This window comes from Scleropages formosus, chromosome 3, assembly GCF_900964775.1.
Source record: "Scleropages formosus chromosome 3, fSclFor1.1, whole genome shotgun sequence".
Taxonomy (NCBI): domain Eukaryota; kingdom Metazoa; phylum Chordata; class Actinopteri; order Osteoglossiformes; family Osteoglossidae; genus Scleropages; species Scleropages formosus.
Window position 1 is genome coordinate 31,330,070 of NC_041808.1, and position 18,728 is coordinate 31,348,797.

General features: G+C 45.2%; 1 long non-coding RNA gene across 2 annotated transcripts; it reads right to left on the reverse strand.

Annotated features, from left to right (window-relative positions):
• Positions 1–2,959: 2,959 nt before the first annotated feature.
• On the reverse strand, positions 2,960–16,706 carry LOC108928851 (uncharacterized). Of its 2 annotated transcripts, XR_001965705.2 has the most exons (3): positions 16,171–16,706; positions 4,338–4,399; positions 2,960–3,039 (listed from the first exon to the last, which is right to left on the reverse strand). It is a non-coding gene; the product is annotated as an uncharacterized LOC108928851 (long non-coding RNA). The 2 variants fall into 2 exon arrangements; XR_001965706.2 differs by lacking the exons at positions 2,960–3,039; positions 4,338–4,399 and adding an exon at positions 9,705–10,429.
• Positions 16,707–18,728: the final 2,022 nt, after the last annotated feature.

The window sequence follows — 18,728 nt, forward strand, 5'->3', positions numbered from 1 at the left end:
TTTAAACCGCTTAACAGCGCAGCGCAGCGCAGCAAACTTGGAGGGAGGGGGGGGAGGATCCAGACAACCCCGCCCCCCAGGACAAAACCCCCTCCTTCCAAACATAAAACAGGACAAAACCTTCATAATTAAGTTTAAAAAATGACAAAAGTCTCAGTTTTTTTCTGTTTTTGCACTTTAAAGAAGAAAAGGTATAAATTAAGTAGTTTAACACTGAAGTAATCCTACAAAATATTACAATCTTTCTCTGTTGGTTCATGGCGTAGGACACAACATCAGGTGGTAGTAAATTAAATTTAAGTAAACCTTAACAGCCGATGATGTTTTTAATATTGCTTTTTTATTTTTCAAAGATATTATATCATAATGATGTTCTTTTAATTATGCTCTTTTTATGATTGTATAAATATTAATGTTGTGAAACAGTGAGCATGTCCTGGGGGGTTCTGTCCTACACTCTGAGAGAGGGAGACGCGGAGACCGGGTCACGTGCTGCAGCGTGGCGCTCATTGGCGGATTTATACACACGTGGCTGTTCGCGAGCCTCTTTCGAATGTTGGCGCGCGCACAGACAGGTCTGCGCCTGTGTACATTTGTATGTATGTGTTGAGGTATTTATACACTTTTATTGTTTTAATGAATATTTTTCATTTGTTCTCCCTCTCTCTTTTTCAACAGAATGTCCACAATAAATGTTGTTGAATAAAGGACACGCTTAGAAAAGAGCTCTTTTGAAGATATGAAAAGTTATTTGCAGTAATTAGGGAACTGCACCTGGGGCCCCTAATAGTGCAGTGGTTACGGCTGCTGTCTTTGGACCCCAAGGTCACAGGTTTGATCCCCACCCCGTGCTGCAGTACCCTTAAGCAAGGTCCTTACCTTAAATTGCTCCGGTAAAATTACCCAGCTGTATAAATGGGTAAATAACTATAAGCTGCTTTGGAGAAGAATACAATGCTGTGAAAAAGTATTTGCCCCCTTCCTGTTTTTTTTTTTTTTTTTTTTTGGATATGTGTCACAGTTAAATGATTGAGATCAAACAAATTTTAATATTACACAAAGATAACCTGAGTAAATACAAAATGCAGTTTTTAAATGATGATTTCATTTATTAAGGGAAAAAAGTTGTCCAAACCTACCTAGCCCTGTGTGAAAAAGTAATTGCCCCCCTCCTTGTTAAATTATGAATGAACTATGATTAACCACATTTTTTTTGGAAAGCTGGGCTAAATTTCACTTGCCACACCCAGGCCTGATTACTGCCAGACCTGTTGAATCAAGAAATCACTTAAACAGAACCTGTTTGACGAAGTGAAGCACATCTCAAAAAGCAACACATGATGCCGCCATCTAAAGAAATTCAAGAACAGATGAGAAACAAAGTCATTGATATGTATCAGTCTGGAAAGGGTTACAAAGCCATTTCTAAGGCTTTGGGACTCCAGCGAACCATGGTGAGAGCCATTATCCACAAATGGTGACAACTTGGAACAGTGGTGAACCGTCCCAGGAGTGGCCGGGCTACCAAAATTACTCCAAGAGCGCAATGATGACTCATCCAGGAGCTCATAAAAGAACCCAGAACAACATCTAAAGAACTGCAGGCCTCACTTGCCTCAGTTAAGGTCAGTGTTCATGATTCAACAATAAGAAAGAGACTGGGCAAAAATGGCATCCATAGGAGAGTTCCAAGGCAAAAGCCACTGCTGACCAAAAAGAACACAAAGGCTCGTCTCACATTTGCCAAAAAACATCTTAATTATCCCCAAGACTTTTGGGAAAATATTCTGTGCACTGATAAGACAAAAGTTGAACTTTTTGGAAGGTGTGCGTCCCATTACATCTAGCGTAAAACTAACACAGCATTTCATAAAAAGAACATTATACCAACAGTCAAACATGGTGGTGGTGGTAATGTAATGGTCTGGGGCTACTTTGCAGCTTCAGGACCTGGACGACTTCCCATAATTGATGGAACCATGAATTCTGCGCCCTACCAGAAAATCCTGAAGGAGAATGTCCGGCCATCAGCTCGTGACCTGAAGCTCAAGCGCATTTGGGTTATGCAGCAGGACAATGACCCAAAACACACCAGCAAGTCCACCTCTGAATGGTTCAAAAAAAACAAAATTAAGGTTTTGGAGTGGCCTAGTCAAAGTCCGGACTTAAAGCTAACTGAGATGCTGTGGCATGATCTTAAACAGGCCGTTCATGCTCGAAAACCCTCCAATGTGGCTGAATTAAAACAATTCTGCAAAGAAGAGTGGGCCAAAATTCCTCCACTGCGATGTGAAAGACTCCTTGCCAGTTAACGCAAACGCTTGATTGCAGTTGTATTTGGGGTGGCACAACCAGTTATTAGGTTTAGGGGGCAATTACTTTTTCACATAGGGCCAGGTAGGTTTGGACAGCTTTTTTTCCCTTAATAAATGAAATCATAATCTAAAACCTGCATTTTGTATTCACTTGGGTTATCTTTGTGTTATATTAAAATTTGTTTGATCTCAATCAGTCAACTGTGACAAATATGCAAAAAAATCAGAAAGGGAGCAAATACTTTTTCACAGCACTGTGTCTGCTAGATGAACAACTGAAATTAGTGACTAATAGCTTTGAAACATGGGCTTTCAGTTTGTCCTGTCACCTCCACCACAGGTTTAATGGCCTGCACTGGTGTAACTGGAAGTGTCCTCTGGCCCGCTGCATTCAATCGAGTTGATGTTAAAGGAAAACTTGTAGGATCTCTGAATGCTCATTTTCGAAACTGATTTAGTGTCGAGTCCTATTCAAGTTACCCAATCCATTCGGAAGGCTGAGAAAAATTCAAGAAGTCATTCTTGTGATGACTGACTTGAAATCACACACACACTGGCTGAAACCGCTCGTCCCAAGCGGGGTCATGGCAAACGGGAGCCTAACCTGGAGGGGGGAGGCACAGCCAGAATGGGACACCAATCCATCACAAGGCATCCCAGGTGGGACTTGAACCCCAGACCCACCAGAGAGCGGGACCCAGCCATGCCACACTCCTGTTGAAATCTGTCAATTTAAAGGATAAATTAATATCGATTTTAAATATTATGTGCATAATATTTTATCTGTATTAAAAACTCAAGCACACACACACACACACACACACACACACACACACACACATTTTTGGAACCGCTTGTCCCATACGGTGTCGCGGGGAACCGGAGCCTACCCGGCAACACAGGGCATAAAAACTCAAGCATAATCATTTAAATTTCTTTTTATAGGATGCCCTTCTCACACAGTGACACAGAGTGCTGAACAAAGGATCAGATATAATGCAAATAAAAGGCTGGCTGTACATTAAATTATGACAATGACTATGTAATTATTAAAGCTTTAAGTAAGCCACCTGGCCACGGAGGGAAGGAAGAAAAAAGCTCCTAGCCAAAAGGCCAGAGAGAGGAAAAAAAACCTCTTATGGTCCAAGTGTCAGTGGCTGCCCATCCCTCCTGGGCATTCTAGATTAAAAACACATGTAAGTCAATTAGCAGTTATTTATAACATTGTCACTAAATACTAATAAGTTGATTAAAAGCTAAAGTAGAAGAAAAAAACAACATGTACAGAAATTATGGAAATTGCCCAGGTTTGTTTTTAAACAAGTGTGTAGGATTTTGAAAGAATGTCTGGGCTTTCATTTGTTTATTCTAAAGAAAAAGTTCCCCCTGAACACACAGCAGCCAGATCATCGACTGCACGTAACAAATGCATGTTCTGAGTATTTTTGCTGTAATACCATCGTGTCCTATATGGTTGTATCTGTAATATACTGTATTTCATCTTCATGCTAATCAGCCAGAAGTTCAAGGGATGCTTGAGTTTTTGTTGAGTTTCTCAGGTTTGCCTTAAGAATAAGCAAGAGTATTTCCAAGTAGAGGTTACAACTAAAATACACTGAACGTGGCACTCATCAATTAGTTGTAGTTCTTTTTAAGCATTGTTTAGATGAATGGTGTAATACGCACTTACGTACATCTTGTATTAGTTACAATATAATGTTGAATGATTGATCGTCACCTGATTATCTTCTGTTCGATAAAGAGCTACATTTGATGCGAGGCCTGTTGCAGGTCTCTGAAATAGATGTTAAGTTGTTGAGCTGCATTTATTAATATGTGGCATATATGAGGAGGTTAGCAGATGTACCGCAGAAGAATTTAAGAAGCCACATTTTCCGAGCAACTTTCCATTCGGTCTCTTTGCGATTTCCCGAGAGCCTCGCTGAGCAGTTCGGAATAAATCTCAATATTGTGTGGTGACCAATGCCTCGGCCACACAGTGACCGTGCAGTGGATACGTACCGTGGAAGTGGCACAGCCGCTAGAAGGTCTGTTTGCCTAATAACTCAAGGACAGCAGGGAGCCTGTGGCAGACAGAGTGAGAAGGAAAACTGTTTATTACAGTGTTGTGGGAACAGAGCTTTCCAAGACTCTGACACATTTAGACCAGAGGTTCTGGGAAGTACTTCACTCTTATAAAATGCTTTAAACACTTCTCTTGGTCAATAAAAATCAGTGCACCCAATTATTATTACATTAAAAAGCCACATTTTTCTTCAAAAGAAAGGCTCACGCATTCAGAGGAGCCACAGATGATTAAAAGTAATGACGTATAATAAGTCACTCATGAATACCGGACCACGTAAAGCTTTGCATACATTTGGAGCTATTTTCTTTATTACTAAGCAAACCCCGTAACACGTAAAAGTAATAATCTTTGTGTGCAAACTTGTTTTACCACTTAAATTTTCTAAAATAAAAACGTATTTGTAAAATATGGGCAGCAGCGGTGACTTTCCTCGCGAAGGGCCAAGGATCTTTGAGCCAAGAAAAATTGCCCAGCTTATAAATAGGTCAATAATTGTAAGCAGCTTACAATTAAGTCACTCTGGAGAAAAGTCTCAGCTAAATACATGTATTTCAATAAAATACTACATGACTCATTGCATGTTTCAATGTGTGTCTAAGAAAAGGTGAACCCATCTCTCTGTTATATATTTTGTGTAAATGCATTTTTATATATATATATAGATGCTGTGCCTTAAAAAAAATTTTATTTAATTTCAAAACACGAGGCCTTCTGACATCACGCTCCACACAGGTTGAGTATCCCCTACCCCCGTCGTGTTGACTGCCTTCTCCTATTAATTTCAGTTGCCTCTTAGCCGTGTGCCTGCTTACAAGCAACTTGGAAATCTCATGACTCTTTATTACCTTTAATAAAAATGAATCTGTTTTGTAGTCGTAGGGCGTGACGAAGGGTACAGCCTGCAATTGAGGTCGGTCCGTCATAAAGGAAGTCACACACACACTCACACTGACTCACATACGGGCAAGGTAGAGTGACTAATTCACCAGAAATGTCTTTGGACTGACAGGAGGAAACCAGAGCACCCTGAGGAAACCCATTCCGACACAGGATGAACGTAGAGTGAACAGGAGCTGTGAGGCGCCGATAAATACTCCACGCTGCTCTACCTGACAACACCGGAATAAGGCAATAAGCTCATAGCAAAATATATTATGAGAGGGAAATGGAGTAGAAAAAAGGGAGCGCACAAAGGTATTGCGTATAAGCGATCAGTGTTAATAAGTTCTTTTTACGAGAGTTCACTTTGGAAGCAAACTTTCAGAGACTCACGCCTTACTCCTTATGAGAGAAGCCTATGGCTTTTATGAGATTTTTAAAATGCAGTTTTCCACAATTTTTAGTGTAATTATAGTATGTGCCATGTGATTGCATTGTTCTCTATTTTAATAGGATAAGACCTAGAGTATGTGAAATTTTTTGTAATAAAGATGATGAATGCGTTTCTAAAATCGCTGTCAGTTTCATTTTCATTACTTGAAAATGCGTTACTTTATGTATGAAAATGCATAAAAATTTTTTTAAAAAAATATTTATTTTCCTGGTATTTACTGTTGCATTCATTTTTTTTATATGCAAACCATCTCACAATATACCCAAACTAAACTGATATCTGAAATCAAAAACATCCGTTCATACATTGTGTATTTTTCACAAAAAAGAAAAATATCTGACACGTTTTTGACAATTATTGTTGCATAGTTCTCTGTATAAATTCTTTTCCTCTCCAGTTATTTTTTCGAACCAGCTATAAAAAAGCCATATTTTTATCTAGATGTGACGATAAGCAGAAAAAAAAATAGTCTCCCTACCCATAAAATTAAAATATCGGATGAATTTTGCTTATTAAATTGGTTTCATTTCAAAATTGTATTGTATTAGAAACTCCGTGTTGCCACCCATTAAAAACAGTAAACAAAATAGTGGAAATTCTGAACGATATGTGAATATAAAGCGACTTGTAAGCAGAAATGCCACTGTTTACCTTCAGAACAGCTTCAGTCTTTCTTGGAATCATGTCACTTTAGTGGGAATTGTGTGTGAGATACTGGAAAGTTCTTAGAAGAAGAAATCCAGTTTTTAAGACAAAGGAGGTGGGAACTTACTATTACACTCTGTGTTCGATAACATCACAAAATGAGTCAGCGATTTTTTGATTTTTATACACAGAGCGTGTTCGGTCTTGTGTTTATGAACTGCTTATGAACGTATGAGGGGTTTGTGTTAGAACATGGGAATATTGTGAGGGTGTGTTTGGTACCGCAAATATTCTTTGGCTCGGTGGCACAGCGAGTAGCGCTGCTGGCTCACAGAGCCTGGGTGGTGTGAGAAGACATGAGTTCAGAGATTGACTGTTCCATGTCCCCCCCCCCGTGGGTTTCCTATGGGTGCTCTGGTTTCCTCCCACAGTCCAAAGACATGCTGTCCAGGTTCCCCCACAGCGTGTGGGTGACAGGGAGAGAGAGTGTGTGTTCCACTGATGTATGGATGAGTGACCCATTTAAGTAGTGTATCTAGCAGTGTAAGTCACCCTGGTGAACAAGGTATGTGGGCTGATAAAATTACATAGAGTTCATTGGAAGTTGCTTTGGAGAAAAGCATCTGCTAAATAAATACATGTAAATTCTATTGCTATGAGGTTTTTAGCAACTCTCTTTTTCAATGTTTATTTATCCCTTTGGGCTGTCTTGCAATTTGGCCACCAAATACTTGACCTCTCGAGTTCTGTTAGCTCCAGTTGCATTTTGCTCTCACATACAGTATTAAAGAGCTACTTGTTCGGCTTCTTTCATAGCCAACTTAATGGCCGATGGAATTCAATTTAAGGTTGCGTTTATTTTGTGCCTTTTTATACTATTTATTTACATTTCCTGTGTGGGTGCCGGGAGGTGCCGGGGGGTGGAGTGTTTGGACGGGTCCTGCTCTCCACTGGGTCTGGGGTTTGAGTCCCGCTTGGGGTGCCTTGCGATGGATTGGCGTCCTGCCCTGGGTATGTCTCCTCCCCCTCCAGCCTTGCGCCCTGTGTTGCCGGATTAGGCTCCGGCTCGCCGCAACCCTGCTGGGATCAAGCGGCTTCAGCCAGTGTGTGTGTGTGTGTATGTGTGTGTGGATTTCCTGTGCTGTAAGTTTCGGAATGATAATCATCCTCTTTATTCGTAATTTGGATCAACTCCTGTACTTGTTAGCACAAGTTTTAAAGATAAAGCACATTTAAATGACCACAAGCAAAAATGCTGATTATTTGAAGTTATCTCAATCTGCCGAAAGCTTTCAGTGATGTATCATTGCCATTATTTTATCTTTAGTGCTTAATGCAAAGGGGTGCGGTGGTGCAGTGGGTTGGACCGGGTCCTACTCTCCGGTGGATCTGGGGTTCGAGTCCCGCTTGGGGTGCCTTGCAATGGACTGGTGTCCCATCCTGGGTGTGTCCCCTCCCCCTCAAGCCTTATGCCCTTAGTTGCTGGGTTGAGCTCTGGCTCCCAGTGACCCCATATGGGACAAGCAGTTCAGAAAGTGTATGTGTGTATTTAAAGCAGGCTTTGCAGCTGACCTTTCGAGCACCTCACTCAGTGCTGAAGTTGTGAGTTGAGCCAAACATCCCTGCTGTGCTGCTCGGAGCGAGAGGGTAACAAGCGCCAGAGTCGCTACCTTCTGTGAGTGTGCGGTCGAGACGTCAGATGTTTATTTACGCCACGGTATCCTCAGCATTGCCGAGCCCTTCCTTCCGTTCGTATTTACCTGTTATTTTACCATGGTATCTCCCCGTGCTCCGCGAGGTGGTGCGGGTGAGGTGAGGAACACTCGCTGGAACAACTTGGAGCTTCTCGAATGCCAAAAGCATCCGAGCAGCGACCAAGCCAAGCCGCTGCCGCTGGGCTATTTCCGGAGGTGGGTCCACTGGTGGCAAGAGCGCAAATGCTCAGGCTGCTGACCGCTTCTTCAAACCGCCTGACTGATGTGAGGAGGTGCAGTCGATAGTGTACCCTCTGCCCTGCTCACTGAGGATTACGTGGAAGATATACTCCTCGTGAGCTTTTCGTGCAGCACGGTTTACGTGTTTAATTCCTGCTTTTGAGTTGCGTTGAACTCGGTTTTATAGAACGGCAGCACCTGCTCTATGCCAGGTCTACCGCGGGAGGAGGTCCTGACTATCATTACTGTCCCTCCAATGTGGGTAACTTGAAATATAACGTGTTAGGCCAACATGAGAGACTGCAGGCATGGGGACCATGTATTCTCCCGTCATCCTCTTGTTTTATTCCACACTGTTTGGGAATTATCGATTATTCATGTTGATGTCTAACCGCTTCTTTTCCTACCGTGCTACTTGAAAGTATGCGAACCGCCAGCGTCCCTTCGCTTTACCGCAAAATGGATGTTTAACGAGAAGCAGTCTTTCTCATCTGACATAATAGGTGTAAAATTATCAATTCGATATGCTGCTTTAGAGCAAATCGTGCGTGTGGCAGAAACACTGAAGTAGTGCAGGTGCAAAAATAAGTGAACCCCAAGCTGCTGCATTGGTTGAACCAAGTAGGTAAGTAGAATCAGGTGTGTAAATCACAGCAATTTATTCGTAAGTTTTTTTTAACATTTAAATTTTATATTTTATACAAGACTAATGACCGTTTCTATAGAATACATATACTTTCAAGCAGCACTGTATATCGTGTATGTGCCTTTTGTTATAATTCTCTCAATTTGGAAAAGTCTGTTGTTTTGCACACAGATCTCACACCTTCTATTCAGCGCTACATTACTTTACTTCTCGTTATAATAATTAAACTCTTTATTATTCCCACTGTGCTCACTTCCCTGTACTGAGTTATGTTAGTTTTTCTCTGCTTTGTACTCTTGACCAGAAGGAATGTTAGTCTTGTCGAACTTGCTGAGCTCCAGTTGAACCTGTTGATTAAGGTGAAGTTATCCTTCTAATTGCTCTTATTACTGCTGAGGGTTACTAAGTTGAAAAGCTGTGATGTTATGACCGGCAATACCAGTTTTGCAAAGGAGTGTGTTTGTATCAGTTATGTTGCTGTATTTTCCATTTGAGCTCTGTGAATACACCTCCTGTGTACTGTCAGAGAACAAAAATTCACATGTCAGGCCACGTAAGCGGTGCAGTCGCCCCACTGTTTCAGCACAACACGCGAAGGACGATTCTACGTTGCACTGATGCGGGAAGGGGAAACTCAGAAATGAGACTTCAGCCCGAGCGCTAAAGTGTCGTTATGAAAATTACGCAAGTTTTCTTCCACGTGTCATTTTAAATGTTTGCCGATGAAAGCCATTGACATCGCTTGGAGTTCGATTTCATTTTTATTTTATTTTTAGCAGATGAATATGCTCTGTCCACGTTCGGGTTACCGGTGTGCAACGGTATTGATCTCAGAATGGATCTTGGAGTTATGGTGTGAAGGACTTTTCTTCCTCCTCCTCTTCCACCACCACCGTAGCACTGGTGGCACGAGGCTCCTGTTCCTGCTGAACTGAGCCAGCTGGAGTGAGTTGCTGATTATCAGCGCAGCAGGCACGGGAGACGAGTACGCTGGGGCAACGGAGGGACCCGTGGAGGGACACAGCACAGGAGACAAGGGAGTGGCAGAGAGATCCTTGGAATGAGACGCTAATAATCGACACATAGAAGTCTGGGGGGGGGGGGATTTAGAGAGACCTCTGGTGTGAGACAATATTCTCAGCACAAGTGCAAAACAGAAGCGGAGGACAGATAGATCTTTTGCGTGAGACACTGGCACTGGCATTGTGGACAAGGGGGACAGAGGGACACTTGGAGTGAGACAGTGATTGAGATGGTTATCAGAGCAGGCACAGAAGACAAGGACAGACCCCCCACGTGAGGACTGAAACATAGAAGCCCCTCACCTGCGGGTAGGGAGCGGGCCGCCAACAGCTTTTCTGATATCGACACTATCCAGACACGTCAGCAGCGGAGGGATCAGGAAGGGATACTTTGCTCACTTTGACATTCAGTGTTTACAGAAGAGCGGCGGGACAATGGAAGACCCTGTGTCCAATAAGCAAATAAAATGGAAGAGAAGCAAATTTATTGAAGAATCATCGCATGTAACGTCGTGTTACATTATGAGCTGACTAACTGTTCTGGAAAGGCATTCTGCGAAGCTTTAGAAACTTAACTCAGCGGTGCAGACCTTGAGGCCTTGGAGGCCAGAGTCCTGCAGGTCTTGGAGATCACGTTTTAATCAGCACGTGGTTTGTTAGTTAATGAGTTAGTTTTGCTCTTCGCCCCAAGTGAGGTACAGGCCATCAACTATAGTTTACTAAAGACTTTCCTGTAGCACCTGGCGTGTGGATGACGCCCAAAATACCACATAACTGCTTCACCGAAACAATAAAGAGTGGACATTGAACAAACCAGCACATCCTTTTGGCCCCAGAGCACTAGAGTTGTACATCACTGGTTAACATTGTCACAGAATGCAAAAAGTGAAGATAAAACAGGTAACAGAGAAAAACAAAGGCTGCATTGAAGCGAAACATACTCCTGGACCTCAGTAATCCAAACCTAAGATGAAAAAGACACATGCTCTCCAAACATGGAGCTAATGCTGGTATTTCGATGGAAGGCTCCGGTAGAAGGCTGATCTAGCTGCTGAGGGAGAGGCAGGAGGTCTGCGGACTTCAAGGAGAAAGGACAAGTATGACGAGAGAGTATATTGCCGGTGGAGGACCTGTGTTCACACGTGTACATTGGGGGATGGAGAAAGGTGATGGTTCTTAAGCGGATGAGGAAGGCCGCTGGGCGGCAGAACTTATCCACTGTGAACATGGAAGGAGCACACAGTGTTCACATGTGGGCTAAGTCCTGACGCAGAGGAGGCCTGGTCTCGCCCTTTCTCTCTCTCCGTTTGCCAGGTAGAAGAGTCGACGGGGCCCCGTGCTGCTCACTTCATGTCGGCCATTGGAAATCCCTGGCAATGTGATTCAGTCCCTAATTCCAAAATCACTCTGCCAGGAATTCCCCTGGCCAGCAGCATGGGTGCTGTTGGGGGGAGTTTGGGAGGTGGGCTCAGGATCGAGTTCCTCTTTTGTGCTGTGGATTGAATTGCTGGGGGGGGGGTGGCTGCCAGACAGCGGCGGCAAACAACAGTGAGGCAGTGGTGCGGGCTGCCGGCGAGCATAACTAGCAGCGGACCGCGGAACGAACCAGCCGCTGGAGAACGGAGGGAAGCGCGACCCTTGCGTCCCTGACGCAGCTCTGCCTTGCTCTGCTTCTCCGGCTCACCTTTTCGTTCTCATCCGTCCCAAGCCAGTTCCTCTTTTGCACCAGGAGATGGCCATAGAGTGTTTTTTTTTTTTTGTTCAAGGATCGATCCTTGACGCGTGTCTTGAGGACCAGAACTTCACACGGTTTTGTAAAAAATATCGGTTTGATGACTCGGTCGAACGGAATCCCGGTTGCGGTTTGTAATACTTTACAGGCAAAGATTAATGAGCAGGTGACCGCTGGCATCGTGCAGCAATGCAGGAGACACCATCAATTCCGTCCCTCCGTCGATTTGTTGGTCTCGGTGGCCAGCGCCTCCCCGAACCGTTCCTATTCTAAGCGGTACCTCTCTAGCCTGTTCCCTTTCCCTCCTAGTCCCGTACTCCCATACAATTTTTCCACACCTCGCTCTTTTTTCCAGCACATAGTCACATCATGTGTAAGTAGGATATGACTATGGCGGTTTGACTGACCCGTTTGAAAAAAAGTTCCGTAATCGAGTTTAACTTATCGTTAAGCAAATATTTAATCTGGAAAGCTCCTAACCTATGGAGCAATATATTTAAAGAGACACTTTTTTTTTTTTTTTTTTTTTGTGAACTTTTCAATAAAGTTGAAGACCGAGACGTGAGTCAGTGCACGTTTGGGGGAAATTCCAGCATTTAATGGGTTTCCTCCGCCGTCTGTGCTGACGGCCCCTGTCTCTCCTATTAGGGAAAACTGTCTGTGCGACTCGGGCCGTATTAATCAGGCGGTTGGGCTTCCTTCTGAGCTTCAGTTCTACGGGAATCCAGCCGCTTTCAGATGAAACAAGCGGCACGACTGCGGATGTATGCTGACGGGCAACGTTCGCGGTTTTTTAACCGTTTTCCTCGCCTGTGGGATAGCAGTGATTCGGTGGGTTTGTTTACACCCGGTACCTGTGCAAAAATGTGCAAAACCTATTTTGTCGCATGTGCCAGAAATGAAGTCCCGGCATCGCTGTTCCCCTGAGCTGCGCTCTTGCGGCAAAACGTCGCGAGCACTAAAAGCATCTGTTTTCTCATCATCAGCATTTCACGTGGTCGCCGGAATATCGCAACCTTTCGACCGTCTGTCCTCGTTTTGCGCACTTGGAGATATTTGCAGCTTCTCAGTGTACCGCCGCTGTGCTGCTGTGACCCAGCGATGTCCGTAAAACTAAAAAAAAAAAACATTCCACAAGTCGTTGTAAATTGCCCGGTGGCTTGCCTGCTCCTTTCAGGCCACTATCTACCGTTACTCTCTTTGTCTTGCTGTTTTTCGCCGACGCTGTTTCTCTTCGCAGTCTTTCAACTTCTGTTATGTCAGATCTCTGAAATTTGTCTCCGCGATACACATTTTTCAGTTACGGCTGAAAACGTCGCGCGAAAATTGTTTAATTGCATGCGTATAGCCTCTTGTGAAATGGAGGGAACGTTGCCGAGCCTGATATTACTTGGGTCCAGTATCAACCCGATATACCTGTCAGTTTGCTTACTCGTTCACAGATCTTCGCAGGCCTCTCAGCAACCCTGGAAGGCTATAACCTGTCGGTTGCTGCCTTCGGGTGATGGACTGGAGACTTCATCTGCTATTCAGGAGTGGCGAAGTTCTGCTCTTCTCTGCCTTTTGACCAAGCTGTTTAGAGTACACCCATCTGTTTAACGTCCTGCGCTGCCCTGTTCCAGCTGTCACTTTCCCCAAACACACCCGTAGTCATGCCCATGATCTCATCTCAGGCCAGCCCCTAACTCTCACTTGAGCAGCCAGGGCCATGAAGAACCTATCTGCTCCTGGGGTACCCGGAAAGTTAAAGGATCTTTTTTCGGATATAAAAAATTAAGGCTTTTCCCCTGCCTTTCTGTCTGTATTTACTCAACGCTGAGGATGTAGAACAAACGCCATACCAGGTCTTTATATACCTAGTTCTGATTTAAAAACCATATTTGCCAAGCCCACCTCACCTGTACAGTCCAGTTAAATTTGGAATCTGGCAGCTGGTCTTGAACCGCATCTAAATGAATTGGACACTATTCACCTTGGTCACCTACCTTACCTTTAGTGTGTGTGAGTGCGTACAAGTGTGCATGACTATTCCCCTTACACACACTTCCAAAGAAGGGGTTAAGTATCAATTGAGTGAGGGTTTGGAACAAATGTACCATAGTAATTAGGAAGTCTTTGTCAGGATGGAAGCAGGAAGGTGGTGGGGAGGTTTCCATGGGCACATGCTCACTACAGGCTCTGTCATTTCAGTAGAATGTTTTGATGCGTCAGTTTTCAGGGCTGTGGTCGCGTCACAGTTCAACAGCGGAGCACATCAGAGGCCAAGTTGCATTGTGCCGAAACAAGTGCCGCACGCATGCACGCTCCAGTAAGCGGTACAGTCCTTCTGGCCACATCGCGCTAACACTTCGTCTTCAAAATCCTGCTTTGCAGCATCGCCTTAATCGGGATTCATCCCCAGTTTTTCTCACAGCAGGCAAAGTGTCCATCTTACACATTTAAATGCAGATTGGAACTACTTGAATGTATTCGAACGCAGATTTTTACCATCCAAAACACGAATAGGTCCGCAGCGAATAATCGGTTCAACATTTGTTCCTCGCATTCCTCCTTTTTTCCTCTACTGTTGATCTGTACAGTTAATACTGTTAATTCTTATTAAAGAGTTCATTTTAATTCTTCTTCCTGCATTAACAAGGAAATTGGGAACCTCCAGAACACAGATTGACCTTGCTTTTACTTGCACTTAATTGTTACAGGCTTATAACTTAGGACCCGTTTTGCAGTTTGCAGTTCTCGGGGGGGGTGAGAGCCCCGCAACTCATCAACTTGATGCACAGATGTACTGGAGGACAGGATTCACCACCAACTATTTTAAAAAGAAATACCCTAATTTTTATCTTTGACCGTTTGTCAGAAACACAGATTTAGTTTCTTCTCAGATGAACAATTGCTTGTACATTTAAACATTCCCAGGCCGTTGAGACAATGCAAAAAAAAATGAGTTCATGCCTGAAATGTATTAACTTTCACTATGCAGAAAATGTTTTAGATTTTTTTTTTGTTGTTGTTTATGCAAATACAACACTCACATGCCATTATAAACTCGTAGAACTTTTTCTGATTTCTGCGGAAAGACTAAACTTAAAGTGAATTTGATTGCCCATTGTCTGAGGCAGAAAAAGATTGGAACTATGTGGTTAAGGGTTGAACAGGGTAGTACAATTGGGCTGTTTGGCTATATGCAAATTTTACAATATGGAAATATGTCTGGCATACCTGCCTTAACAGTTGAATAGATAGTTAAGAGCCGAAACTCATTTAGTCAATTAAAGGGAGCTAAAAGTACATATATGGATCTACCAAGGTCCGTGAGCATTTGAAAAGTTCTCGGCAATTATTATAAGCAAGTTTCTTCATTTTTGGTTTTACCACTTCATTGTTCTTGAATGTTCACTCGATTTACCTTTATGCAACAACTTGTAATGCTGGCCGTGGAAACTACTTCACGAGAGCCGCCAACTGTAAAGGACGCACGGGTGACACAGCAAAAAGAACGAAAATGCCCCACGATGACGTGATCTTTGCTCACTTTACTTCTGCGCGGCATCCTCCGAGCGTGTGTGTTAAGACAAAAAAAAAAAAGCATCCGAGCTCGAGCGAATGCAGGAAGGAACCACACTCCAAAGCCGTCCCTTCTTCATCCTCCGCCAGGCTTTTGAAAACCAGCTCTACACATGCACTCCCTCCACGACCGGCAGCCAAACCCCAATACCAACCCTGTACTTAGAAATGTCAGGGAGCTGGATGACAGCTCTGAGATCCACCCTCTCCCCACCCTTGACAGGCCCTAGAACCTTGACTCAACCATTCCGCCGTAACCTTGCGGTCCCCGCACCAGAATAAGACTCGCTCGAGGCAGTCGACTCATCGGCTACGGAACGAAATGGATTTCTACGACACCCGCTTGACACAAACACCTCCGCGTTCCCTCCTCCACCCCAGCATGTTTCTGGTTGAAAAATATGACTGAAATTCATACCGACATAGCCCCTTGTTGGCAGGTTCGGGACAGGGAGAAGGACTGAGCCGGACGCGACTGGAGCAAGAAACCGCACGCGTCCTTCCAGCGTCACACTTATTCCCTTTAGTTTCCTGAAGTTTTGATCACCTGTTTTCACAGCGAAGGGGACTGTTACCTCTTTCCAGTCGCGCGAGGGCTTGAGCCTAATTCGGCATTACTCATTTCCGAAGCGGGCGCACGCGCCGAGTACCTCCGGCGAAACACGGGACTTTTGACACCAGTTAAAGTGAGACGTGACCAGCAAAGTGACAAACGTTGCTCTCGGCGTCAGCGCAAGTTTCCAACTTTCGCTGAAGCCCAGGAGGCCCGATAAGCAAAACGAACAAGCCAACCTCAGCCTTGCCCTCGAAAAAGTGTCCCGAATTATTCAGTGCTGGCTATTTTCTCCGGAGCGTTTAGGCGATACACTTACTCGGGGCACCGCACATACCTTCAGTGAGCTCGCTCCCGGGCTCCTCTTTTAGGCTGGGAGGTGTCTGCGCCTCCGCAATGCAGACGGGGCAGGCGAGCGTGCGTCAGGGAGCCACACGGGGCCCGAGTGAGCTCCCGGCCAGAGGAGGGAATTCCTTTTTGTCGGCGTCAGAGCCTGCATCCTCCTCCTTGCCGGGGCGGTGAGACGCACAGGAAGGGGCAGGGAGGCCTGGGGAGCCACACAGCTGGGAGTAAAAGGGCAGGGCTCTTTTCTCTCTCTCTCTCTCTCTCTCTCTCTCTCTCTCTCTCTCTCTCTCTCTCTCTCTCACACACACACTCAGAGGACGGGAGTGTGGGCAGCTAAGATTTAACGCCCGCCTGCGATCGCAACTCACCGCCTCGGTCCACATCGTCCCGATCCGCACGTCGCTCACAAGGCGCCAAATGCGCCTTAGTTCCTTTACCTAATCAGCCGCTCTCTTACTTCATTTCCGCACCGTTGTGTCACGTTTACTTTTCCACAACCGCTCGGACATTTTTAGCCGTGCCCGCACGTGACCGAAAACAGAAAGTTTGAAGCGTGCGCGTGTAAACGGGAGTACCTTGAGCAATGTATGGTTACAGTAGTAATAAATCTCTTTGCTCTGTCATAACTGCATGCAGAGTTTTTCGGTTTAAACAGGGTGTGTCTGCCTGCAGATGGAGGATCTTTGTCTCCCCTCGCTGGATGTGCTATTAGGTGTTTTACGAGGCTGTTTCCACCCCTCCCATCCGGCCGCTGGCCTAAGTGTTTGTGAGGAAGAGAAACGCGCTGTGATGGGCACACCCCTCCGGAGCACAGCACCCGCCTCGCTCGTTTCTCCCACGCATGCAAGCGCGCACGCCCCCCCACCCCCCCTCGCACGCCCTCTGTCGCCCGGCAACGCACGGACACACACACACACGTATACACACAAGCGCTTTGCAGGTAGGGCCACGTGCGTGGCATAAACGCACACGCTGTAAAGCCCCATGGGAGACCTGTTTCAGGCTGAATGTGGACATTTCACATAAATCTTGTTGCTGGAAGTGAAGATCTTTGCCATGCTGGGATTAGGGCTGCTTGCGCTTTATTATGGCCCGAGGAAGGTGAAGTACTCGTTTTATCATGATTGCGTATTATTATGAATGCAGCTGTTCAGATACTGCGTTCAGACGTGATGTCCAAGTAAACAAGCAGTACGCAAGTGAGCGACCATGAACATTTTAACTGTTTTGACAGCTGTAGTCGCAGTGTTTATTCCGGGTACAGCCGCTCCGTTTCCTTTGAAGGTGAACCTGCAACGCTGGTTTAAAATTCAGTTTTATCACCACTGGACCACACTGCTGCCTCTTTTGTGTGATTTTACTTGCATTTCAGAGTGTATATAGGCACAGGCTTGTAAACTGAAAGGTGCTGATTTGTAAGCAGCCTGCCATTGTATTCTGTATCTCTGCGAATAATCACACATACACTTTCTGAAATCACTTGTCCCAAGCGGGGTTGCGGCAAGCCGGAGCCTAACCCGGCAACACAGGGCATAAGGCTGGAGGGGGAGGGGACACACCCAGGACGGGACGCCAGTCTGTCACAAGGCACCCCAAGTGGGACTCGAACCCCAGACCCACCGGAGGGCAGGACCCGGTCCAACCCACTGCGCCACCGCGCCCCCTGCTGCAAATAATCAGCTGTGAGTATTTTTTTACAGCAAATAAAAATTATTCTTAATTAATTTAATGTGGTGTTTGGACTGCACTGTAGTGCAATAGAAATTGAATTTGTGCTGTGTGCTTTGCAGGTACTCTGTGTGTGTGTGTGTGTGTTGCATTGGGTCAGAGTTCACACTGCAGTGTCTGCATCTGGCTGCATGGGCAGCACGTCAGTGTGTTCGCTTGTCAGACAATGACTCACATCTATAAACTAACTCTGATCTCAGGGTCAGGTCAAGCAAATCCCGCCTTTGGTTGTCAAGACCACAAAGATCTAATTATTCAAGTGTTTGAAACAGGAAATGGTGACTTAGAGCAGCGCTGTCTAACTGAACATCTGCCCGCTTTGTCCCACTCCACCACCCCTGACCAGACTTCCTGCGATGAAAATGTTTGAATCGTAGGTATATCATCACAATTTTATTTTAACCAAGTTCAGTCCATTCTGGGTACGTTGCGGTGCTTTCTGCTTTAGCTCTTCGTCAGCCGAGCCTCAGTTCGGGGCAGACCGCTTGATCAAGAGGCCCGGTTTGGGTCTAGTCCGTTTCCTCGTAATGGTTTTGTCCTTATTCCCCCCTCCTTTTTTCCCCCCGGTATTTATAAGTTGGTAGTTACCATGGCGACAAGATACACAAACACTGTGGCAGACAGGAAGTGCGATCGAAACCACAAATGGCGTCACTGCGGCTCCCGCGCTCATGCGCTCGCTTACTCTCCTAGCATAGGGCGCCCGTTTCTGTCCGCATCGGCAACGCGCGGATTCCTCTGGCGTCGTCCTCGGTGCCGTCTCCGCTGCCATTTCGAGTTTTCAGATGTGGATTCCTGCAGCGTGCCGGGAGAAGTTAACCT